Source organism: Bos mutus, chromosome 3 (assembly GCF_027580195.1).
Source record: "Bos mutus isolate GX-2022 chromosome 3, NWIPB_WYAK_1.1, whole genome shotgun sequence".
Taxonomy (NCBI): Eukaryota; Metazoa; Chordata; class Mammalia; order Artiodactyla; family Bovidae; genus Bos; species Bos mutus.
Genome location: NC_091619.1, coordinates 6,036,910 through 6,062,900, shown reverse-complemented (window position 1 = coordinate 6,062,900; position 25,991 = coordinate 6,036,910). Strand labels below are relative to the sequence as shown.

The following is a 25,991-nucleotide window of genomic DNA, read 5'->3' as shown; positions in this document are numbered from 1 at the left end:
CAAATCAATCAATGTAATACACCACATTAACAAATTGAAAAATAAAAACCATATGATTATCTCAATAGATGCAGAGAAAGCCTTTGACAAAATTCAACATCCATTTATGATAAAAACTCTCCAGAAAGCAGGAATAGAAGGAACATACCTCAACATAATAAAAGCTATATATGACAAACCCACTGCAAACATTATCCTCAATGGTGAAAAATTGAAAGCATTTCCTCTAAAGTCAGGAACAAGACAAGGGTGCCCACTTTCACCATTACTATTCCAACATAGTTTTGGAAGTTTTGGCCACAGCAATCAGAGCAGAAAAAGAAATAAAAGGAATCAAATTGGAAAAGAAGAAGTAAAACTCTCACTATTTGCAGATGACATGATCCTCTACATAGAAAACCCTAAAGACTCCACCAGAAAATTACTAGAAATAATCAATGACTACAGTAAAGTTGCAGGATATAAAATCAACACACAGAAATCCTGGCATTCCTATACACTAATAATGAGAAAACAGAAAGAGAAATTAAGGAAACAATTCCATTCACCATTGCAACGGAAAGAATAAAATACTTAGGAATATATCTACCTAAAGAAACTAAAGACCTATATATAGAAAACTATAAAACACTGGTGAAAGAAATCAAAGAGGACACTAATAGATGGAGAAATATACCATGTTCATGGATTGGAAGAATCAATATAGTGAAAATGAGTATACTACCCAAAGCAATTTATAGATTCAATGCAATCCCTATCAAGCTACCAACAGTATTCTTCACAGAGCTAGAACAAATAATTTCACAATTTGTATGGAAATACAAAAACCTCGAATAGCCAAAGCGATCTTGAGAAAGAAGAATGGAACTGGAGGAATCAACCTACCTGACTTCAGGCTCTACTACAAAGCCACAGTTATCAAGACAGTATGGTACTGGCACAAAGACAGAAATATTGATCAATGGAATAAAATAGAAAGCCCAGAGATAAATCCACGACATATGGACACCTTATCTTGACAAAGGAGGCAAGAATATACAATGGATTAAAGACAATCTCTTTAACAAGTGGTGCTGGGAAATCTGGTCAACCACTTGCAAAAGAATGAAACTGGACCACTTTCTAACACCATACACAAAAATAAACTCAAAATGGATTAAAGATCTAAACGTAAGACCAGAAACTATAAAACTCCTAGAGGAGAACATAGGCAAAACACTCTCCGACATACATCACAGCAGGATCCTCTATGACCCACCTCCCAGAATATTGGAAATAAAAGCAAAAATAAACAAATGGGACCTAATTAACCTTAAAAGCTTCTGCACATCAAAGGAAACTATTAGCAAGGTGAAAAGACAGCCTTCAGAATGGGAGAAAATAATAGCAAATGAAGCAACCGACAAACAACTAATCTCAAAAAATATACAAGCAACTCCTACAGCTCAACTCCAGAAAAATAAACGACCCAATCAAAAAATGGGCCAAAGAACTAAATAGACATTTCTCCAAAAAGACATACAGATGGCTAACAAACACATGAAAAGATGCTCAACATCACTCATTATCAGAGAAATGCAAATCAAAACCACTATGAGGTACCATTTCACACCAGTCAGAATGGCTGCGATCCAAAAGTCTACAAATAATAAATGCTGGAGAGGGTGTGGAGAAAAGGGAACCCTCTTACACTGTAGGTGGGAATGCAAACTAGTACAGCCACTATGGAGAACAGTGTGAGATTCCTTAAAAACTGGAAATAGAACTGCCTTATGATCCAGCAACCCCACTGCTGGGCATACACACTGAGGAAACCAGAAGGGAAAGAGACACGTGTACCCCAATGTTCATCGCAGCACTGTTTATAATAGCCAAGACATGGAAGCAACCTAGATGTCCATCAGCAGATGAATGGATAAGAAAGCTGTGGTACATATACACAATGGAGTATTACTCAGCCATTAAAAAGAATACATTTGAATCAGTTCTAATGAGGTGGATGAAACTGGAGCCTATTATACAGAGTGAAGTAAGCCAGAAGGAAAAACATAAATACAGTATACTAACGCACATATATGGAATTTAGAAAGATGGTAACAATAACCCGTGTACGAGACAGCAAAAGAGACACTGATGTATAGAACAGTCTTATGGACTCTGTGGGAGAGGAGAGGGTGGGAAGATTTGGGAGAATGGCAATGAAACATGTAAAATATCATGTAGGAAACGAGTTGCCAGTCCAGGTTCGATGCACAATGCTGGATGCTTGGGGCTGGTGCACTGGGACGGCCCAGAGGGATGGTATGGGGAGGGAGGAGGGAGGAGGGTTCGGGATGGGGAACACATGTATACCTGTGGCGGATTCATTTTGATATTTGGCAAAACTAATACAATTATGTAAAGTTTAAAAATAAAAAAAAAATTGAAAAAAAAAAATAAATAAATAAAAGCAGTGTTATAACTAGAGAAAGAAATGAAGAGAGATTTGAATTATTGAGAGTTCTTATAAAATAAATTATAGTTTAATTAAGGCCTGTGTTTGTTAAAAATGTAAAGCAATTCCTCTCTTTCTCTGATGATAGAGAAGTGGTAGAATGATACAAACATAGATAATTAGCTACTCTCACACACACAAAATATAAACTCTTTGAATCTAAAATGCCTTTTCATCATTAAGATGAAATAAGTTACAAGAGAAACAAAGAGCCAGAATTGTTCTAACATGAGTTCTTTCCTCTCCTGTTAGTGATTCACTAACAATTAATGCCACCTTTAAATATTTCAGTCAAAAGAAATTGGATTTATTTATACAAATACGAGGAGTTCTAACTGCCCTAGACCCAGCAAGATCCCTCTGAGATGACTGCACAATCTACAGGGAATATAATCAGGGTAATGCTCCCATATCCTTCTTGAACCAGGGTCCCTCCCATGAAAACACCCACTGGCTCCCAAAAGCTGCCCTCTGAGAGGCTCCTTCTGTGCACAAACTTTTTAAAGATGTATTAATTTTCTTTGAAAGGTAGTGTTGGGGAAAGAATTGGGAAGTGCATTTGAGCTGATTGTAATATCTACAAAATTAACATCTTTATATTTAGTTACAGAATGAAAATAGGCAATTAAAGCCCATAATTAAAAGATATACATAATAATGAAATTACACTGTCAAGAAAAATCCTAACTACATCCTGTCAACCTGAAATCCCTGACACCACCTCCCATTGCTATTTCCATCACAGAAACCATTTACAAGGGCTTATCTAAGGAAGGTTTTCCATGTTTCTGAGCAGATCCATTTCATAGGGACAGAAAGTCTCTGAGAACATCCCTGCTGGTAATTTTCACTAAGACCAGTCAGCAAATCCACCCTTAACAGAAAGACTGGTTCATTGGAAAAAAATATATATATATTATATATATACATATTATATATATTTATATATATATTAAAAATATATATATAAGATATACATATCTTATGGTTAGTGGGATAGAAAGCTATTTTCTGGACAGTTCTCAAAATTACTCTTTCACCATTACACCATAAGTCAGGATTTGCCCAGCTCTTTTTCTTCCCTGGTAGCTTAGACAGTAAAGAATTTGCTTGCAGCGCGGGAGACCCTGGGATCATCCCTGGGTCGGGAAGATCCCCCAGAGAAGGGAAAGACTCCAGTACCCTTGCTTGGAGAATTCTTGTCTGGAGAATTCCATGGACAGAGGAGCCTGGTGTGCTACAGTCCATGGGATCCCAAAGAGTCGGACATGAGTGAGCAAGTAACACTTTCACTTTTTTATTTTTGAAGCATCATCAAAACATTGAGTCAATCAAGAAACAAAGAAAAGAGTATATGTGAATTTATATATGCATGCGTGCCTGTTTGTATAGTTCGGTACATATATACATACGTGTGTATATGTGTGTCCGTATATATGCATATATGTACATATTTAGAGGTATATATGTTTGTGTGTCTGTGTATGTGAGAGAGGGAGAGTTCTCTGGGAAATGTGAAGAAAAAGAAGGTAGTGTCATGGAGTTCAGGTCCAGCCACTGTCTGTGGACTAGTTTGCAAACAATTTAGAAATATAATAGACAATGAGAGAGATAAAACCAGAGAGTTAAGGTATGGGAGAAAAAAACATGGAAAATCAAGGGGTGAGAGGATGCCCCTGGATGGAATGCTGATATTACATCAGGCACTTTAATAAGCACTGCACACGTGCCGACTCATCTAATCTTTATTACAGCCTTCTGAGATGGACATGACTCTTGTACAGGCAGAACAACCACAGCACAGCGGTTAATCACTTGCCAAGGTACTAAGGGTAGGGCTAACAGACTGGCAGGTGTGACAGGGTCAAAGGTGACTCAGGTTTTGACCTAAATGAAAAAAGAATTATGATAAAATTTTCAGAGACCAGAACGGGAAGAAAAAGCAATGGCCTTGTTGAGTTCTTCCACAGATGTTGTGCCTTTGAAATGGCTGAGGGTTCCCATGAGGAGGTGTCCATCATGCAGCTGGAGATTCCACACAAGAACCTGAGCAAAAGGTCAGCCTAGAGAGGCTGATGGGAAAGAGGTCTGAAGAGAGGAGACAAGCCGCGACGGTGGCTCAAGGAAGACAAGAGAGAAGACACAGAGGAGGGGAAAAGAGGGTCAGAGAAAGGACATGAGCCCAATAGGACAAGTATCAATAATTAATCATCTCCTACCAGAGTCTCCCCTGACCTTAACCTCCACTAACTCCCTGCTTCTTCCATCATAACCCACATGCCTGGGACAAGATAACCCTCAGCGAGGACTAAGGGTAGGATTGTTGTTACTCATTGCAATTGCTCAACAGTTAGATCTAAAAGCACAGGGATTGTCACAGAGCACAGGGGTGGAATTGGAGCAAGAAGAGGGAGGCTCAAGAGGGAGGGAAGATATATATATATATAAAATTATGACTGATTTGCATTGATGTATGGCAGAGACCACCACAACAGTGTAAAGCAATTATCCTCCAAAAAAAAACACAGGGGTAGCATCTGTCTTGTTCACTATTCAATTCTAAAAGTGCTTAGCCTGGCACTAAATCAAAATGGCCCGAGTCCTGAAGGAATGAGCAGAGGATTGAAGAAGCCTCACAGACGAGAAGTAGCAGGAGTCAGTAAGCAGTGGAAACTCACTCCAGTCTGGTGCTGTTTCTGCCACACTCCACCGCCTCCCCTCCCCTCGTGGAGACCACTGCCCACAGTTCCTCAAGGTCAGCCCCCACACAACGTCTTCATGTGTTAAAGAACATGTGTGTGTGTGTGCCACATGGTGTGGAGAGGCCAAGCCACGGCCACTCTCCCCTAACAGACCACACCCCTCATTTACTGTGAACCTCCTGGCACACGGATACAATATCAAATCCAGCATTTCAACCACCGTAACAAGCATCAAATGTTTACCCAGGCCAAAGCAAAAAGCACCATCCCACCCTCTAGCCCCACGGACCTTGTACCAGAATCAAATCACTGAAATTAGCGTTCTGGCTCCTCAGCTAACATAACCCACTCGCTTCTGGCAAATCAGAGAGGAACCACTTACCCTTCCAGACCACGCAAGCCTTTGAGCATCAACAGATGACAGAAGCAACTTGGGGAAATTTGCACTTTGGGTTAAAGCAACTAAAGTCAGAGCGAGCGTTAATGCTGAACTCGGTCAATATCACCAAAAGTATTCCAGTGGATAATAGCTATACTGTTGAGGCATTGAAAATACCAAAAGACTGGATCCTGGCTTTAAAGTGGGATGAAAATGATTCCTCCTTTTCAGTGAAAACCTAGATCAAAGCATCAAGAGGTTCAGGGTTTGGTGAGACCTGGCAGGTGGGGAACAGCAGAGCCATCCCAGTGTGGCTTTGGTGCCACTCCCAGGGATGGACATTCACGAGTGATTCCCTGGGTGGGGCGGGGGGGAGGTGTGGTTGTGGAGGACACAGCAGTGGCAGCGGTGGCAGCAGCCACATTCCCCTGCTGTCTGGCACTGGAGCCCTCCAGGAGCCAGAATGGGAGTGGGGAAGAAAGAGGAGAGAAATGGCACTGTTTCAGGGTAGATGAGATGGCCCTGTTCCTGAGCCACAGGAGAAAAATTGGCCAAGAATCTCTGGAGCTGTTAGAAGAGATTTTAATGCTATGAAAGAGAAAGAGTTGGTGGTTTTCTAATTGAGGATGCAGTCAGAAACTTTATTATTATTATTATTATTATTACATTTGCTCAATATTTATCCTCACCAGCCTAAAGGAACACAGGTATAGCAAGAGAAAAATATTAAACTCTCACAGTAAACATCAAAACTATGGCAAGGACTCTGTATGAGCCTGAAGCACTCTGCCAAATCTAAAGGCCCAGTGGCCCTGTACTGCTGCTGTAACAGATTATCACAAACTTAGGGGCTCAGAACAACATGAATTTATTATCCTGAGGTCAGAGGTCCTAAAGTCGATGTATTGGCAGAGTTGTCTTCCTTCTGGAGGCTCTAGGGGATAATCTGTTTTCTTGCCTTTTCCAGCATCCCCAGGCTGTCTGCATGCCTGGGCCCGTGGTCAGCAGCATACCACGGCCTCTTTCCTCTTTTCCAGCATACCTCTTTCCTCTCTGGCCTCAGCTTCCATCTTTACGTCTTCTCTCGTTTTACTCTGATCTTCCTGACTCCCTCTTTCAAGGACCCTTGTGACTATATCAGGTCCACCCAGATAAACCAGCAACTCCTCTCCATTTCAAGGTCCTTAACCTTAATTAACCATATCTGCAAAATCCCTTTTATCACATACAGTAACAAATCCACAGATTCCAGGAATTAGGACATGGACATCTTTGGGGGGGATCAGTCAGACTACCACAAGCCTCTTGAAATTTCCCACTAGATTCCCCCTGCTCTCAGCCATCCTAGGCCAAAGAGCATCCAGGCAGAGCTGTCTCTTACTCCTTGAGCCTGGTCCACAGTGCTGGGCTTCAGGGCCACACAAGAGCAGTACCCAGATGAGCTCTCTGCCAGCAGGACTCCCTTATGCTTCTTGGGCGTTTTAGAGTTTACAGAGAAGTTTTCCATTCTCTCTTTCTCTCTTCTGTGATCAATCGCATGAAGCAAGAGGAGAGATGCTATTCAACTCCTTTTACAGACAAGATACAGAAGGGTTCACCAATGAGCTTAAGGCCACACATTCAGAAAGCAGTCAAGTGGAGCTCAGATGCCTGCCTCCCTGCTTCAAGTCCGCATACATTTTGCTGCCTGAATGATACCCTGGGCGAAGGTGGACAGAAAGTGTCATCTTCAGTAAGGACCACACAGTGGAAAACTTTACAGCTATTTCACTTCATTCCTCTTGACCCATGAGCCATCTATAAGGCCACACCCTGCCGTCACACACACACACACACACACACACACACACACTCCTAATACAGCATCACACCCAAGCCCTCACACACTCACAGACAGAATCAAAAATGAGAAGGACAATAGGGTGCCTCCAACCTAGGAGATCCTGACCTTTTTTTGTGCCCTGGACCCTTATGCAGCCTGGTGAAGCTTCTGAGTGTTTTCCAGGAATAATGTTTAATGCATAAAATAAACAGCAGAGGATTAGAAACAAAACTAACGATACCAGTTACAAAATATTTTAAATGTATAGTAGAATAATAGATCTTATTAATCCATTAAATAATAGTCAATGGATCAATATTTCGCAGAGTCAATATTGACAATAGTCAATAGTCAATGGATCATTCAATCCATTAAATGATCTAGTCAATGATCTAATAACACTATAGTTTCAATGGGGTGATTAGTATTTATAATATTTTGAGATAGCTGCTAAAATTATGGACAGAAACATACTATTAATTTCTACTAATTGGAAGAAATGTTACATTTTGGTCAGAGTTTAGAAAAATAAAGGATTTTTTTCCTTTCAAGGTTATAGTACACTCCCTTCCAAGTTCTACCCAGAGAATTCATGTCTGAACCTCAGATTTCAGAATCTTTATTTCAGCCCTGCCTCAAGATAATCACATACTTAAAGCAATGAAATGTCAAGCATTTAAACAAATTTAAATTTTCAACAGGAATGCAAAGTTCACAAACGCCTTTAGTCACTTCGTTCAAATTCTGGGACTTCATTTGTCAGACACTTTCTAAAATTATATATTTATTTAGTTTCTACTCATTCTTAGTTTATAGTGAGGGATAAACTGAATTAAAATAAATTTAATTTTATCTTTGTAGTATAAAAATTGTTTACAAAGCAAATCAATCATTTCTACAAACAAGATTGCAGGGAGAACTTTAGCCTTTTTGAAAACAGCAAACACTTTTCAAGCGCTTAAACAGTTCTTTAGTAGTATAATGAATGCACCAACAATGCGGATGTCCACGACAACTGGCTCCTGTCTGACTTGCTCCTTCACTGGTGCCAGCACAATTTGCTGACCACACCATGCTTCCTGCGTGTTCAGGTCAAATGCTCTCATACAGAAAACACCCTATGCACAGAATTATCTCCAAATGGGCTCAACCAAAAGCGGAAAAAATATAGAGGTCATTTCAAACCCAAATAAACAGAATCTCATTCTTAAGAAAGAATTACTGCATTAGAAGTGAAATAATGCACTTAAAGGGATCTATCCCTATGCCTGGTATAAGCACTCAAACATTAGCTATTATTATTGAATTGTTAATTTATTGATACATTTATTGATTATATAATAACTATGGATTAGTGATCCAATAATCAAAATAGCTAATAATATTAAATATTATTGCTATACAACGGATTGTTCCTACATTTTAAATAGGATGTTAATAACAATGTTCACTAAAGGACTATTTATGTTTCAGAACTTGGCTTTGATGTGTCTGAAACATGGGAGAAAACAGATTTGATTCCCTTGCGCATCTATCTCAACTTAAAATTCAAATGATATCCAATGATCCTCATTGTTTCATCCTCTTCTGGCAGGTCTCAGAGGCATAATCATATTTCATGAACAAAAAGTCAGGATGCTAGGTCTGACAGAAGATTTTTTTCTTCTAGTTTGTACATTTATGTGAAAAAAATCTCTAAAAGTTATCACATTCAGTTATATTCATAATAAATTAGAAAATTGCTTTTATGGAGAAAATTTAAAAATCAACAACAGAAAGATAAAATTGAGCAAAAAGATTTTCCAATCATCATCATTTGAATATCTGAAATCATGACTACCCTTAAAAATCCTGCACCCGTTGGTCACGACATCCATTAGCATAAGTTAGAGCATGCTGCTGCTAAGTCGCTTCAGTCGTGTCCGACTCTGTGCGACCCCATAGACGGCAGCCCACCAGGCTCCCCGTCCCTGGGATTCTCCAGGCAAGTGGGTTGCCATTCTCCTGGAGTGGGTTGCCATTTCCTCTCCAATGCATGAAAGTGAAAAGTGAAAGTGAAGTCGCTCAGTCATGTCCTACCCTCAGCGACCCCATGGACTGCAGCCTTCCGGGCTCCTCCGTCCATGGGATTTTCCAGGCAAGAGTACTAGAGTGGGGTGCCATTGCCTTCTCCAAGTTAGAGCATATGTACCCCCAAAGAAACCAAACTGTGTATCCTTAAATATTTTCTTAGGTATTTAAATCATGGCCAGTGTTGGCCCATGCCTTGGCTGCCAGATTCCTACAAACAGATAATATGCTTCTGCTGCATCTGTGTTAAACCAAACCTACCGCTGCTAATTAATAATAGCACAGTAGGTCAAACCGTGTCACCCCAGGAGGAAGTCCTAATCCCTAGTACCTATAAATGCGGCCTTATTTGGAAATAGAATCTTTGCAGATGTTATCAAGTCAAATTGAGGTTATACTAGATGAGGGCGTCATCCAAGGACTAGTGTCTTTATAGAGAAAGGAGAGGGAGATTCAGACACAGAGGCATAGACACTCACTAGGGAGAAGACTGTGTGACTACAGAGGCAGGACTGGAGTAGCGGCAGGAGGCCCCAGAAGCTGGAGGAGACCAGGAGGATGGTTCCCTAGCGCCCCGGACAGAGCATGGCTCTGCTGACACCTTCCTGGCCAGAACTTATAGCCTCCAGAACGATGCATTATTACTGCAGTAACAGTGCATTAAGGATGTAATAATAAATTTCAGTTGCTGTAAGCCAGCCAGTTTGTGGCAATTTGTTAATTCAGCCCCAGGAAGCAAATAGAAACAGTTAAATCTACTTATTCTTTTTCTCAGAGGTTTTTTTTTTTTTCCCCATAAATCATGGCCTAAAGTCTGATATGTCTAACATTCATGTGCTTAACCAAGGCTTTTACATGTCAAAGATTAGCTTGGAGCTCCACTGCTGCTGTATTTCGATATCACATTAAAGTATTATTTCTCGTTATCACTGAGATCTTAGTGCCCCTTTAAAGTTTTAAAGGCCTCCCTGCTTCACCCCGTCTCCGGCCCCGTTTCCCTAAGCCTTTTCCCACTGTATCCATCGGTTTGCATTTTTCCAGGCTGAATTGTTCTCCTTCCTGTCAGCACCCCCAAACAGTCTTGATGCCTGTGAAATAATTATTGGTCTCCAGTGACTCTGACAACTGATTGCATCTGTGAATTTTAATAACATACTTGATATTTCCTGCAGATAGTTGAGGAAGATGTCAATTAAGGCCAATCCTAACCAGATGCCTACAGGCCCTTTCTAGATACTTCCCTGGGGTGGGGTGGGGTGGTGGTGGGGTAGTATCATTGTTGAGATTGTTGAGATATCCTTTGTAATTTCTCCGCTACATTTCTGCAACCTAAGCCTTCCACACCATTTCAATGCCATCCTGAGAACATCTCAAAAGAGGTGATGGGAAAGAAATCCCACAAAGAAGGGATACGTGTATATGTATAGCTAATTCACTTTGCTGTACATAACGATATGCCTATGCAACTTTGGAAAAGGATGAGCATCAGACATTAAATGTTAAGGAAAGTAGATATCTCTGGGGAATTAAAAGAAATGGCTGAGAAGGGAAATTTTACTTCTCACTTCATATCATTCTCAAATTATGGAATTATGGGTTGTGTTTCCTGAGTGATTTTGAGGTTTTTTCATTTTAAAATATTTGACGAAAAGCACTGCCACAAAAGTGCCTACTATTCAGCTGCAGCAATGTGCCACATGAATTAGCATATACTCTCCTTAAGGGACACGTTTTCCATCAGTAATCAACACACACACACACATACACTTCTTCAACAGCTGGGGAAACTACCCTCACAGAGAGGAAGGAGCTTCCCCAAGGTTACATAACCAGTAAATCAGGGCAAGGACACATTCACCACTCTGACTATAATCCTGTACTCTTTCCGTAGTTCACACTGCTCCTATTACCATCAGATTCTGTCTGTCCTGCATTTGTTCACTCACTCGTTCCACTAACACACGCCAATGCCTACCTGTGTTTAGCACCACACTTCGTTCCAAAAAAAGCTGCAAAGATGAACAAAGCAGAATGCCTGCCCTTTAACAGTTCACAGTCTCTTCTGCTGTTTATAAGAAACAGAAGGAAAAAGAAGGCTCCCTGGGCAGAGAGAGAGTAAACAGCAGGGAACTGTCCATCTGCCCCGGCTACTCTTGTGAGGTTGAGTCAGAAGAGCACTCTGAGCCCCTCCTTCTAAAAGGTCCCTTTTGTGCTAGAACAGGGCAAAGATGCTCTCGACATTGGAGCATATCTTTGGTTATCTCAACCAACCTCTTATTTTTGTCCCACGTGAGCGCAGAGGAAGTGGGGAGAAAGTGGGGGAGCAAAATATTTGTAGAAACTTGAAGAGAGTGAAGGACTCTGGTTGTGGTATAAATTATACATGGAACTGCAGGTTAAACTAACGGCTGATAGAAGAGGGATACACCCTCTGTTGTTGTTGTTGTTCAGGCTCCTATGAATTAGATTTTTATATGCTGGTGAAAAAGGAAAAAAAAATTGCTCTGACTCAAAACAAAGAAACACAGACTTACTTTGGGCTCATGGGTAATTTTTCTAAGGATTTTCAGAAATGTTACAGTCTAAATATTCCCATGGACAGTAGCCTGCACCAAGCCCCTCCGTCCATGGGATTTTCAAGGCAAGAGTACTAGAGTGGGTTGCCATTTCCTTCTCCAGGGAATCTTCCCAACCCAGGGATCAAACCCAGGTCTCTCACATTGTAGACAGACCCTTTACCGTCTGAGCCACCAGGGAGGTCCAAATATTGTAAGTAACTCTCTCCCCTTATATAAGTGGGGGTCACATGTTGGGCTCTATTGCACCTTGATTGACATGTAGACACTGCTATATTTAAAATGGATAACAAGGACCTATTGTATAGCACAGGGAACTCTGCTCAATATTCTGTAACAACCTAATTGAGGAAAGAATTTGAAAAAGAATAGATAAAGGTGCATGTATAACTGAATCACTGCTGCACAGCTGAAACTGACACAACATTGTTAATCAACTGTATTCCAATATAAAATAAAAAGTCAAAAAAAGGATTTAGAGAAGTATGCAACTTCACCTCAAAGTTCACTTAATTTGTTTTCTTTTCCCTGGGGTTAAAGTGTTTTCAAATGACAGTACATTTTATATCCCTGGCATGCACCATGGTTTCGCTAAGAGGCAGTAAATATAAGTGGCCAAGGGACTGGCATGCACAGCCACTGTTAACTGGAATTTCTTGGGACATATCATGAGGGACAGGGAACAGTGAACTGGGAAGAGTAGAATCTGCCAGCTGCAGAGGGCGGCTGTGGGCACTTGAGGCAGCTGTCGCCATGGGAGAAGAGGTGCAGAGAGATGAAGGAGCGTGCCTAGGACCACAAGGGAACAAGGCTGGCCAGGCTCTTGAGATGCGAGGAACCCTGGCAACCACCTGTCACCCTCCCTCCTGTCACAGGGTGCCACCTGAGGCTCAGAGAGGTGCAGTGGTCTGTAAGCACCACACAGCAGCCGCAGCCTGGCCATCTGAGCAAGGTCCCCGCTCTGCTTGGCTATTCAGTACGTGCTCTGTGAACACACCCACAGGAGGAAGCAGAGGTTCAGAAGTGGGAAGGCGGGGACCCAAACAAGAAATGATGAGTCTGAGAGGGGTTTGATTTGAGAAGAAAACACATGTAGGAATAAATGAGTCATGGGATGAAATGCACAGCATGGGGAATATAGTTAATAACACTGTAACATCTTTATAGGATAACAAGTGGTAACTAGACTTATCATGATGATCATTTTGCAATGAATGGGAACATCAAATCACTGTTTTTTGAACATCAAATTTGTTGTGAACAAATTTGTTTTGTGAACATCAAACATTTGTTGAACATCAAATCTAGAAATAACATAATGTAGGTCAATTATAACTCAATAATAATAATTAATCAATTAATTAAAATACATGTAGGAAATTGATGAGAAGTTAGAGAGATCAGGTGGGGTTTTGGGCTGATAGCCCTTGAATACCATATCAAAGTGTCTCATACCTTTTTTTTTTTTTCCAAGAAGGTAACAGAGAATTACCACATATTGGAACACAGCTCAAACAGCAAATCCACTATCTTTTTGTCCCAGAAACAGACTAACCTGTGATGAGAAAGGAAAAGATCTTCCTGAGAGTAAAAATAATCTCAGAAAAGACCTTCCTGAGAATAAAAATAATCTCAGAATCCCAGGGAAGGAAAGAGGGTACCTAGATTTTTCACACATTCTCTCTGAAAAGAATAAATACTTTCAAAATATCTTCCTTTAAAAAAAATTACATACCTTCTTTTCTGTCATTTTCTGATGTAATGCATACATATTAATTATTTATAAACTTTCAATTGTATGAAGAAACGAAAACAATCCTTGTAATCTCCTCATCCGAAATCAAATATGGTTAATCTTTTAGTATATTTCCTTTAAAGGTTTGATTTTTTGTGTGCATTTTTACATAACTGATCTCATACTTTTATTTGACTCTATAACTTCTAATTTTTCTTCATATGACATAAATGGTATTCAGTGGTATTTCAGTGGTATTCAATAAATACCTACAATTAAAATTCTCAAGCCCATCATTTCAAAGGTTTAAAACCTAAACACTTAACCATACCCTCACAGCCACTTAGATTATTTCTTTTTTGTACCTAATGCTTCATTTTTGTGTTTCCATTTTTTCCCTTTCAGTATGTTTACTTAGAACAGATTCATAAAAATTAAACTCCTACATCAAATAGCACGGACATTTTTAAGGTCATTCATATATCTTGTTGAATTGACATAATTCTGGAGTATATACAGTATATATATATTATTTTTACATATATAGAATTGCTAGAGTTTTTAGTTGAATGAAAGCAGTTTCTCCTTTTTAATGGCTTTTCTCCAATTACAAAAACATTTCACATTTGAAGAAAAGAACACTCTCCATAATGTTAGACTGCTGGGACTGGGGATAGGGCAGCAGATGCTTACATGAAATTTAATGTCTACCACCCTTGGGCACTTTTTACAATGCTGCTTTCTCCTGTCTTCTGATCAGGGCTACATGACCCTCCATTTCCTCATCAACTACTCCACCCAGGTCCTCTGCCAGCCTCTCAGATTCTTGGATATGATCCGTCCTATGATTTACCAAGGGAGATTCCATCTTGCATTTCCTGGTAAAGAGGCCAAGTTCACACAAAGAGGCTTCTGCACCCTTGCCCAGGGCTTTGGAAAGTGAACTTTTGCAACAAAAAGATTTGTGGCAGCCTGTGTGTTTCTCATTATCTTCCCTTGGATACAGTCACTGGCTTTTGTTCCAAAGGCACCCAAGGCAGGTCACTGTTCTCCCAGAGCAGGGAGACTTCTTTCATGCTAATGGTATGGAGAGAGATGAATCCCCAACCTCTCACGAAGTCAGGCCTCCTCCTCTCCGTCCCTTCTGGCAGAGGTCTGATTCACTCCCTCACTACCCACCTGCTCTCTTGCTGGGCCTCCCCACCCCCACCTCCTCTCCCTACCAGTATTCCTCATCCACCACAGCAAGGTCAGGTCTTCTTGGAGCAGAAGTCATATTATCTTACAACTCTGCTCCAACATCTGCAGCAGTTCTTTGTTACCTACATGGGAAACAGGGCCCAGCATTTTGCAATGGGTCAATAAATGTTTAGCATCTGCTTTTTAATGAGTGAACTCTAAGCACCAGGGGAGCTATACAATGAGCTTTATGTCTGGTTCTGGGAGCTGAAACAGACATATGAAAAGTTAAATAAGAAGGCTTCAGCTCCCAGCACTTTCCAGTTCCCCAGTCCTGCATATTTGGCCGCCAGCTCTCACACTCACACTCACACTCGTTTCAAACAGAACTTACTTTCTTCCCCCCGCCAATCTATGTTCTCTATAGGATAGCCCCACTATCCATGTTCTCAAGACAAGACTGATACAAGCCAGGAATATGGGAAGATGTAGGGGTCAGGAGATTTTGGCTTCCTAGTGCCCATCAACATCAGTTATCTACTTATTCACTTCCTTAGTAGTGCTTAGAAACATAAAAAGTATAAATATAAAAAAATAAACAAGGCATGTACCCACTGTTGTGAGTAGATAACCTAGTGGAGGAGATCTAGAGTTTGCAGGAACAAACTGTCCAGCGTCAACTCATACACACAAACTGTGGCTCACAGACCTGAGTCTCCAGGTCCTCCCCAGTCATCCAGCGCAGGAAAAGTGGGCCAAGACATCTCCACGCATCCTCACAATCATCTTAGACTTGTCTTTTACCAAATCTCAATCAATCCAGACACTAGAACAACCACAATTTGTGGGCACTTTATACTTACAGAGCACTCTTCCAAACATCCCAAACTCTTCACGCAATATCTTGTTGTGATTTAACCCTCACAACAAAATCACAGGGTGTGTTCTCATCACTTTCACGTTACAGATGAGAAAATCACACTTGAAGGAATTTATATTCTTTTGGTGCAACAGACATATGTTTAAATTCTAACACGTGCCAGAAATTAAGGGTAAACATGTATTCATGAAGATCTTTGCCAATAGTGACTGAACCATCTGAGGAGAGAGACAGAAACCTAAGCGAATAATTTCCACATAGTATGGCATGAGGACAGAATATGCAGAAGTTGCACCAAACGTAGAAAAATAACATCATTCAGCCCAACCCACAGTCTCAGGGAGAGTCCAGGGAAGGTGGGCGCGAAGGGAAGAAACATGTCAATTAAACTAGAACTCGAATGAGTTGTTGGCTCACAGATAGGGAAACTATAATCTGAATTTGGGTTTGTCGGACTCTCCAATTCATGTTTTTCCCTATTCTGTGACATGGTAGATTTTCAGTGGATATTCATTGAGTGACAGAAGAAATGAAGGAATAAATGAATACATTATGCTTCCTCCTATGGAGAGAATGGCTGAAATATCAGTCCAAACAGTAAGTTTGGCTTCCAAATGCCCACATTCTGACCAGCTTAGCTAACCAGCTAATGCAGCTTAGGGAATTCCAGGAAGGCTCTCTGGTAACAGGGCAGGTGGTTCTCAACATTGGAGGCCCTAATTCACTGCTATGATCTCTCAGAATTGGTTGGTAGGTTCTAGAATTGAGAAGAGGACTCCCGACTTCCTTCTACTCCACTGCCTCACAAAACCTTTTGTAGTGTCCTGGGCTTTGCATACAATGGAAAATAAACTACAATAAGTAAGACCAGAGTTCTAATTGCTACAGCAAAGATTCCCTCAGAATCCCACAAGAAATCCCTTTGGCTCCAGATAACTCTATGTAAGGAAAACAGATCCTAATTCTCCTACGCCTACCTCCTCTGAAATTCAGCTTTGGAAGGACGAGAGCCAGGATCTCCAAGACTTGAAGATCAGAGCAATGTGCCCACATCCTCAAGCAATTACATGGGGCTGCCTCTCTCCTCCCACAGCCTCCCCATCCACTGTGTTTGAGGAGCAGATGCCTCCGTGCCAGCAGCCCCCATTCTGTACTTCCTGCTTCGCAGCCCAAATCTCTGCCTTCTGTCTTCCTATGCTTGTACACATGCAGTAAGCTTGGAGCTTGTGTGTGCCACCATTTCACAATTAAAAAACCCCAAATAAGAGACAGGTGGTGGGATTCTCCCAGGGAATTAAAAGAAAGATGTCAAGCCCATGCCGCCGTCTGAATCTGGCTACCCAGTGAGCACCCCAGGAGTGGGTGGCTGGGGCTAAGGCTATGATTTCAATAGTAAAAATGCAGAATCTACCCAAACAATAAAAAGTTGCTTTTATTCCTTGGTCCCAAATATTTCTACTCAGAATTTCCTCTAGATTCTTCCCAATTCTTGAGAAAAGTCAGAATAATTTTGAACAATTAACGGAATCAGTTTGTGGAGACGTGTCATCTGAGTAAAATCACAATGGTTTCTTGAAGGAAGGCAATATGAAATGGACCTTAGAAATTTGCACACTCTTTGGTACCATTATTTGCATCAGTCTGGGGCTCAGGAATCTTCATGGCCTGCTTGAGAATTAAGATTTAATGAATCAACTTCTCCATGGTGGGTTAAGATGGGCTTCAAATTTTGCCACTGGGGCAAAAATCACTGTTATTTTCCTTTCCTCTAAGGAAAGGAAATCTCATACACTGGGGGTCAGCAGACATGTGTCTGAAAAGGCCCAGATAGTAAATATTTTAGGTTTTGTGGGCCATAAGAATTCTGCTGCAACTATTTAACTCAGCTGATGTAGCACAAAAGAAGTCACAGACAATATGTAAATATATGAGCATAGCTAGGTTTCAATAAAACTTTATTTACAAAAGCAGGCCTGTTTGTTCTACCATCATCTAAGTAACCTCTAAAAATATCAGAACCGGCATTAAACATGATTCCCAGGTGATCTGTATACAATATATCTGGAAACCAGTGTGTCTCAAATCTAACCAAATTGCAAATTCTGAGGCCTGAAATTCTGTATTTTCAAACAAGCTCCCAGGTGATACTGATGTTGTCCGTGGATGTTGCTTTAATTGGCAAAGATCTATTTAGAGATTCTCCACAAAACCCAATACTGGGGTAGAACATAGGAACTGGTGGGAACCAGAAGCCCACCAATCAGTTCAGTTCAGTAGCTCAGTCGTGTCCAACTCTTTGCTACCCCATGGACAGCAGCACGCCAGGCCTCTCTGTCCATCACCAACTCCCAGAGTTCACTCAAACTCATGTCCATCGAGTTGGTGATACCATCCAACCATCTCATCCTCTGTCGTCCCCTTCTCCTCCTGCCTTCAACCTTTCCCAACATAAAGGTCTTTTCCAATAAGTCAGTTCTTTGCATGAGGTGGCCAAAGTGTTGGAGTTTCAGCTTCAGCATCAGTCCTTCCAATGAATATTCAGGACTGATTTCCTTTAGGATGGACTGGTTGGATCTCTTTGCAGTCCAAGGGACTCTCAAGAGTCTTCTCCAACAGCACAGTTCAAAACCATCAATTCTTCAGTGCTCAGCTTTCTTTATAGTCCAACTTTCACATCCATACATGACTACTGGAAAAACCATGGCTTTGACTAGATGGACCTTTGTTGGCAAAGTAATGTCTCTGCTTTTTAACATGCTGTCTAGGTTAGTCATAGCTTTTCTTCTGAGGAGCAAGTGTCTTTTAATTTCATGGCCGCAGTCAACATCTGCAGTGATTTTAGAGCCCCCAAAAATAAGGTCTATCATTATTTTCATTGTTTCCCCATCTATTTGCCATGAAGTGATGGGACCAGATGCCATGATCTTAGTTTTCTGAATGTTGAGTTTTAAGCCAACTTTTTTACTCTCTTTCACTTTCATCAAGCCCACAGATATCCACTCAGTTTCTCTACCTCCAAACAAAATAATACATGCTAAATATTATGCCAAAGCCAAAATAACTGACAGATACTCAGACCATGATTAAGAGGGTCTCACAGTCTTTTGGAGTGGGAGTAGGCGGGTGCAATTGGAACCTCATACACATAAAAAAATAATCGATATAAGAGACTGTGAATGTCTTTTGTAAGACAATGAGACATCAGTGAAAAACCCTGACAAATGCTGTGAATGCCTATCAGGAAGACCCCAATCCATCTCATCCATCATAAAGTGAGGAATGAGGGGCTCTGTAATCCAGGAAGCAGGAATTTTGAGTAAGCTCAGGATCAAGAGGAAATTCACTGAACATTTCTAGCCAGAAACACAATATGATTCCTTCAGCCCACAATAGCAGAATAAAAGAGTTGATGTAATATGAGAAATTATAGAGTATTGAAAATGGAAACAATGGAAATAAGATTCTTTATAGCAGCCCTAGATCAACTCTGAGGGCAAAACAGTTTGTGACTGATCATTAAATCTACTCTTAAAAGCTACAAAGACTAAAGCCAAAGCAAGAGGTTGCAATCTTAGAAAACACTCGTTCAAAGTGTTTCATGCATATATATTTTGAGGTCCCTAGATATTTCCCCCTGAAGGCTTATTGTTATGACACCTTAAATCTGGTTCACTCCCCTGGTAGCTCAATTGGTAAAGAATCCACCTGCAATACAAGAGACCCCAGTTCAATTCCTGGGTCAGGAAGATCCACTGGAGAAGAGATAGGCTACCCACTCCAGTATTCTCTGGCTTCCCTCGTGGCTCAGCTGGTAAAGAATCCACCTGCAATGTAGGAGACCTGGGTTTGATCCCTGGGTTGGGAAGATCCCCTGGAGAAGGGAACGGCTAACTACTCCAGTATTCTAGCCTGGAGAATTAAGGAGAGGCTGCAAAGAGCTGGACATGACTGAGCAACTATCAAAAAAAATCTGATTCAGAAATGCAACCACACGCAGCAAGAGGGGCATCGGAAATGAGCATCTCCCAAAGCAAAGTCATCCATCCTGCCTGGAGCATGTTCCACACAGATGCTGGATTTCAAGGATGGTATCCAGATGTCTCAAGCCAGCCAGTGAGCAGACTGGCACCTCCCTCCTTTGCAACTCTATCTTTCACCAATCCTCCTCCCCAACCCTCTGCTCCTGGGAGATGGCTACTTCCTCCTTCCCCTCCACCTGTACGCCCAGTCCCATCCTTGTTTCCTGGTCATTCTGCGTCCTTGTTGTCTAGGTACGCTCCATCAATAATGAGTGACCTACACCTTTCTCTGGGTATCGAATCTCGGCCTGGCCTCCCAGCCGCACCCCTCCACAGTCAAGGCACTTATCCTCCGACCCGCCCAGCCACAATTGCTGCTCTCCTCCCTTCAACCTTTCACCACGGTCTCAACACATCCTCACCTGCTCGAAGGAATTCTCTTCCACGTTACCTCTCTCTGTTGTTCAGCTTAGGATGGGTTATTTCTCATTTACATTTGAATCATTCCAAGTCTCTTCTAGAGTCACTTACATATCACAGGGGCTCAGTAAACAGTGTTATTATTTTATTAAGTAAAAATACTATGCAAAGTCCTTGGATCCCATGAGAAAAAAAGAAAGAGCATGTTGCCTAGCCCACCAGTTCTTTTTCAGATCACTGCAGCCTGCTCTCAGGTTCTGCTTTTCAGAATGTTTTTGGAGCCTGGTTCATTGGGAAATGTCTGAGTCAACCTGCCCACCTCTGTCGCATCTCACCCCACCCCACCCCCATCTCTGCACAGAGCTAGCTTCCTCCATGTCTGTCGGGCTCCCTGCTCTTGTGCAGTCACATACCCTCCAGAGTTGTGGCTCCCTGATTAGATGCTGACCAGGATCTTGCCTTCTCTAAAATGATCCAGGCACAGTCCAATTCCAAAATCTCAGACCCTCAGGTTTATTGCAGCAACACAATTACAGTGTGTCATTTATCTCAACCGTAATCCATTCTGTGACTAAGCAGGCGTCTCCAGGGTTTGCTCCTGTCACGACCCCAACTTCCACCCACCCCCCACCTCCCACACTCCCCCCCATGCTGTCTTCATGCCTCAGCACACGTGTCCCCCAGGACACACGAAACCAGAACTTCCCATCAGAGATGCTCATGAGAAACAGACCACTCGCAATGAGGAAAGGACGGCCTGCAGCTCGTGAAGGAAAATCAAGCTACAGTTGGAAACACGAGCTTTTCCTTTAAAGGAGAAAGTGAGTTTGGCAGAGGCGCTCTTCTAAGCCGCCCTCCAACAGTGTTGAAAGGACCATTCGGGGAGAGAGGGGAAGGAAGAACGTGCGAGTGACAAATGGGGAGCAGAAAATAGCGAAACAGAGGGAGACGAAAGAAAAGGAGAGAGGAGACAGAACGGCAGTAAAAAGGCACAGAGGACGGAGGAGGGGGAGGCAGAGCAAGAGAGTGGGGATCAGGAAAAGGGGAAGGGAGCAGAGGGGGCGGCGGGAGCGGGAAGGAGGGGAGGAAGGGAGGAGGACGGCCGGCACCACGGGGTCTCACAGACAGGGCCGCCAGTTTTGTGGGAATCCTGCCTGTCTCCCGTGGGAGCTCTGCCATCCAGAAGAGGACAGGCTCTCCACTGGCTCATTAGAAACACTCAGCGCTAAGAGGTCTATGCCAGATCCCCTTGGCCCAATACAGACAACTGAACAGAATTCGGGGAATCGATCTCCAAAGGCACTTGTTGACCTTCTGCGCTCAGCCTTCGTTAGAGATGCAAGATCTTTGAAAAGTCGGTGATCAAATATCCAGAGTTTCTATTAATAACGCTCCTTTTCCCTCACAAGTGTTCCAGTTTAGATGCTAAATACTTGCTCTTCCTATTAGCAAGAGACACAGGAAGCTGCAACTTATTGAGTCTTTAAACAGATTGAAATACTTAGTCTCATCATTTGAGAAAAGGAGGAAGTCTGCACTGGTGACCGGCAGAGACCAGCAGAATGGAATGAATCCAAAGTACCTGAGATAATTCTGGGTATAACACTAGGATGGGGAGGGTAGCGGCCACACGGACAAGGTGCTCAAGCCAAAGCTACTTATAGCACATCTTGGATATTGAAATAATACTTTCTAGAAATAGTCATTAAGATTGGGTGGCAGGGGAAGAAAAGACCACAATGATGAGTACTCTTACCCTTCTGAGAGGTAAAACAGAATGAATCACAGATAAATAATAGGAGAGTCAAATGGAGTCAGTCAAATGGAGAGAGTCAAATCACAGTCAAATAGAATAGAGAGACTCTGCAATAATTTCTGGTTAGTGGTTAAATGCAGCTATGGATTATTCATTCTGAAGTGTATACCATGAAGGCTCAAGTTAAAGACCACTTAGCTCTCCAGTATCAAGAATCTATTGGAAGGAGGAAAGGAAGGAATGAAGGATGGAAGGGAATTGGTTTCAGGGCAATCTATGGGAAGAAAGGGACCCAAGTTATTTTAAGGAGGAATGGGGGAAGGTGGGCAGTTACCTAGACAATAAACAGAAAGGAGTGTGTAATCCCAGGAGCGTTGTTAGTGAGAAGAAATCTCCTGGGGAATGTGAGGAAATAGTACTTTACCCTCCTGCCCTTCATCCTTCATCTCAAGGATTGTCCACACTGTTCACTCACTTGTGCATTCATTCAACAAGTGTCACAGAAGCTGCACGTTAGATGTAAGCCTAAGTCAAGGCACGGGGTCCTCAGCATGTTCCACGTGCCAGAACCCACACTAGATGCCAGGGATACGGGCATGAAGGGGATGTTCTCTGCCTTTGGTGACCTATGGACTGAGAGGGTCTCAGATGCATGAAATTACTGCAGGCCTAGTTTAGTTGGTAGGATTCAGGTCTGCTAACAGATGAACTGAGAAGTCTCCTTCAGACCAAAACTCACCTACAGCTGACCACCTGGACCTGAGCAAGTGCTTTTGGTTTCCTCATGAAGCTTTGCAGTATATCATGCTTCTTTTTTTGTCTTGAGACCTGGAGCTAAGCAGCCCACTTATCTGCAATTAGCATCCCTGGCTAGGTGTTCTTGTGCTTTTAACTCTCTCAAACCTTATTATAGGGCTCTGGTTCTCTTATCCTGGTTTTAGTAGTTCTATTAAGTCTTTTTTTTTTTTTCTAAACCAACTCAAATTATTGCTGGAAGCAGGAAATTAATTTAAATTTTTTCTAAATGGAATTGTACTATTAAAAGAGGCCTAGATTGATCCAGGAAACCCAGAGATTCCAGTGGGTCCTGTAAAAACAGGGGAGACCTAGAGATCCTGGGCCACTCAGAGCTGGGGGTCCAGGACACCCCAGGATGAACATTTACTCTGGGTTGGCCACAACCAGATCCTTGAAGTGCGAAGAAGACATGGACATTCAACACCAAGTTCCCTATATGATCAAACCCATGACCTTTTCATTTGCTATCATCTCCAGGAGACAGGGCTTCCCAGGTGGCTCTGTGGTAAAGAATTCACCTGCCAGTGTAGGAAGTGTGGGTTCATCCCTGGTCCAGGAAGATCTCCTGGAGAAGGAAATGGCAACCCATTCCAGCATTCTTGCCTGGAAAACCCCATGAACAGAGGCGCCCAGTGGGCTACAGTCCATGGAGTTGCAAAAGAGTCAGACACAACTTAGCAACTGAACAACAACAACACCAAAGACAGAATCCAAGGTTCACCTTTCTCCATGACACCGACCAGGGTAAGTGAGGGGCTCAGGGGAGCCACACTGTCAGCCCCAATCTCCTGTGGCAACACAGCTTCAGTGACCAGCCCTACTTACATCAATGGGTGCAGAGCATTCTCCGAGGGACAGGATCCTCAGGAATTGCTGGCCTCTGCTTCTTTTGAATTATTTCAGCTTCTTGGCTTCAAGTCACAGCCTTAGAACTTTCTAGAGCATCGAACCCCGGACCAGTTGTGGATCTCCTTTTAGGAAGGGGGAGAAAAGGGAAAGCAATGCTTTGTTACAAACTTTTTCTTCATTCACATTTTCTTTCGTGTTTGACATTTCTGTCCACCACTATTAAACAGAAGCCTCCCAGCAGCCCCAGGCTGTGAAGGAATTTGACAGATCCTCAGAGATTTTGTTTATAGGGGTTACACAATTGATATTTATCAATTTAGAAATTAAAAACTGTGAATTTTAAATTTATTACTTATTTCATTAAAATATAATTGTATGTTAACACATATAATAATTTTCTATAAAAATTTTTCAAAAAATACTTAGAAGACTGACACTGCTTAATATTTTTAAAAATCTTTCTGATATCTGACTTAATCAAATAGGTCCTATTATCTGCTTCTAGATTCAATTTGTTACAATAATAATGCAAGTCATTTAACCTCTGGAAAACCCCACTATATACTTGTGGGAGAATGAGAGTGAAAAAAAAAAGCAAATCCTACTGTTACTTTGAGAATAGTTTTTATCTTGTGGATCCCCTAAAATGGTCTCACAAACTTGCAGGGACCCCCAGAGCACCCTGGAATAACTGCTCCATATTCCACCTCAGACTCTCAGTCCCCTTCTTCAGGTACAGCTAGGTATCAGTTGACTGAGTAATTTTCTAGAATCATCCTACATGTATGTAAAACTATATGGATGTACAGGGTTTTTAATTTAAAAAATCAAGTTTTAGTACCCTGTACATTTCACTTTGGGCTTTCTGTTTACATGGTGGGGGTCGTTGCATTTTAGCATATGTGGTTATGTCATTCCTTTCTAAAGATCTGTTGTTTCCCACTGAATGGATATAACCATATATAACTACATCAGTGCTGCAGTGTCCAAGTTGATGAACAGCTACCAGAAGTTGACAGCTTATTCACTGAAAGATCTAGAACTTAAAGGGAATAAAGTGGCCACACAGATCAAGAATGCATGTCACATATGTTAGTACAGCTTTCCTCTGGCAACTAGTTCCCCAGAAAGGCATGCAGCTGAAGCCTTCAAAATTTGAGAAAATATTCAAACTCTTGCTCTATTACTGTCCTTTTCTAGCTGGGGTTTATCTCACTATTTCAGAAGAAGCGTGTACTAATATCTCTGCACCTACCTGTACAGAAATGTTGACAAACATCAACCTTTCAAAGCATACTCACTATTATCAGTGTTAGGTCATCATGGGGGAAGCACCAAGTGTCCCCAAGTATTTTATTTTATTTGGCCACCCCATGCAGCATGTGACATCTTAGTTTCCTGACCAGAAATCAAACCTAAGCCCCCTGAAGTGGAAGCACAGAGTCTCAACCACTGGACCTCCAGGGAAGTCCCCTGAACAGTATTCCTGAAAACTAGTTCCCTGTGGTACTAAGGTGGCAAAGGCTAACCCTGTTAGACCACAATTTTCCTGACACAGAAAATGCATCACCTAAAGGAAGCCCTCACCTCACATGGCTAATTTGGTCTAATTACATTGATGGATTCAAAGGCTAAAATGTATGAAGGCTCCTGCTGCTGCTAAGTCACTTCAGTCGTGTCCGACCCCGTGATCCCATAGACGGCAGCCCACCAGGCTCCCCTGTCCCTGGGATTCTCCAGGCAAGAACACTGGAGTGGGTTGCCATTTCCTTTTCCAGTCCATGAAAGTGAAAAGTGAAAGTGAAGTCACTCAGTCGTGTCCAACCCTCAGCGACCCCATGGACTGCAGCCTTCCCGGCTCCTCCATCCATGGGATTTTCCGGGCAAGAGTACTGGAGTGGGGTGCCATTGCCTTCTCCGGTATGAAGACTACCCGGGTTCATTTCCTCACTTTCATATTCACTAGCTGTGAATCTTGGGAGTTACTTAGCTTCTACTTACTTGTAAAATGGAGATAATGACACCTGTCTCAAGAAGTCGTAAAGAAGAAGAATTGTAATTCTCCATTAGATGTGCCTGACACAGAAGGTGCTCAGGGCTCAGGAACTGCTCACCTTCTCCCTTTATTGTTCTATTAACAGAAATAATATGTAAGATGGATCCTACGTCCTGGACTGAGGATGTTATGTCTTATGTCCTGGCTTTTCCAGGAACCTCAGTCATCCTGTCCTTTAGGAAATCTGGAGCTATTAGACACTAGGGCAAGAGAAGATGATGGAGATTGTTCTTTTTCTCCTCTTGTGAGATGTTTG

The 25,991-nt window shown here is 42.0% G+C and overlaps 1 protein-coding gene across 6 annotated transcripts in view; it reads right to left on the bottom strand.

Annotated features, from left to right (window-relative positions):
- Window positions 1-25,991, bottom strand: part of DDR2 (discoidin domain receptor tyrosine kinase 2) — a 178,879-nt gene that overhangs the window by 129,179 nt on the left and 23,709 nt on the right. For 5 of the 6 annotated variants that reach the window (XM_070366682.1, XM_070366681.1, XM_070366684.1 and 2 more), the window contains one exon: window positions 23,656-23,801. The gene's annotated coding sequence lies outside the window, so the exon portion shown is untranslated. Of the gene's footprint in view, window positions 1-11,442; window positions 11,462-23,655; window positions 23,802-25,991 lie in introns of those variants that run through there. The other variant, XM_070366685.1, reaches the window with a different exon arrangement.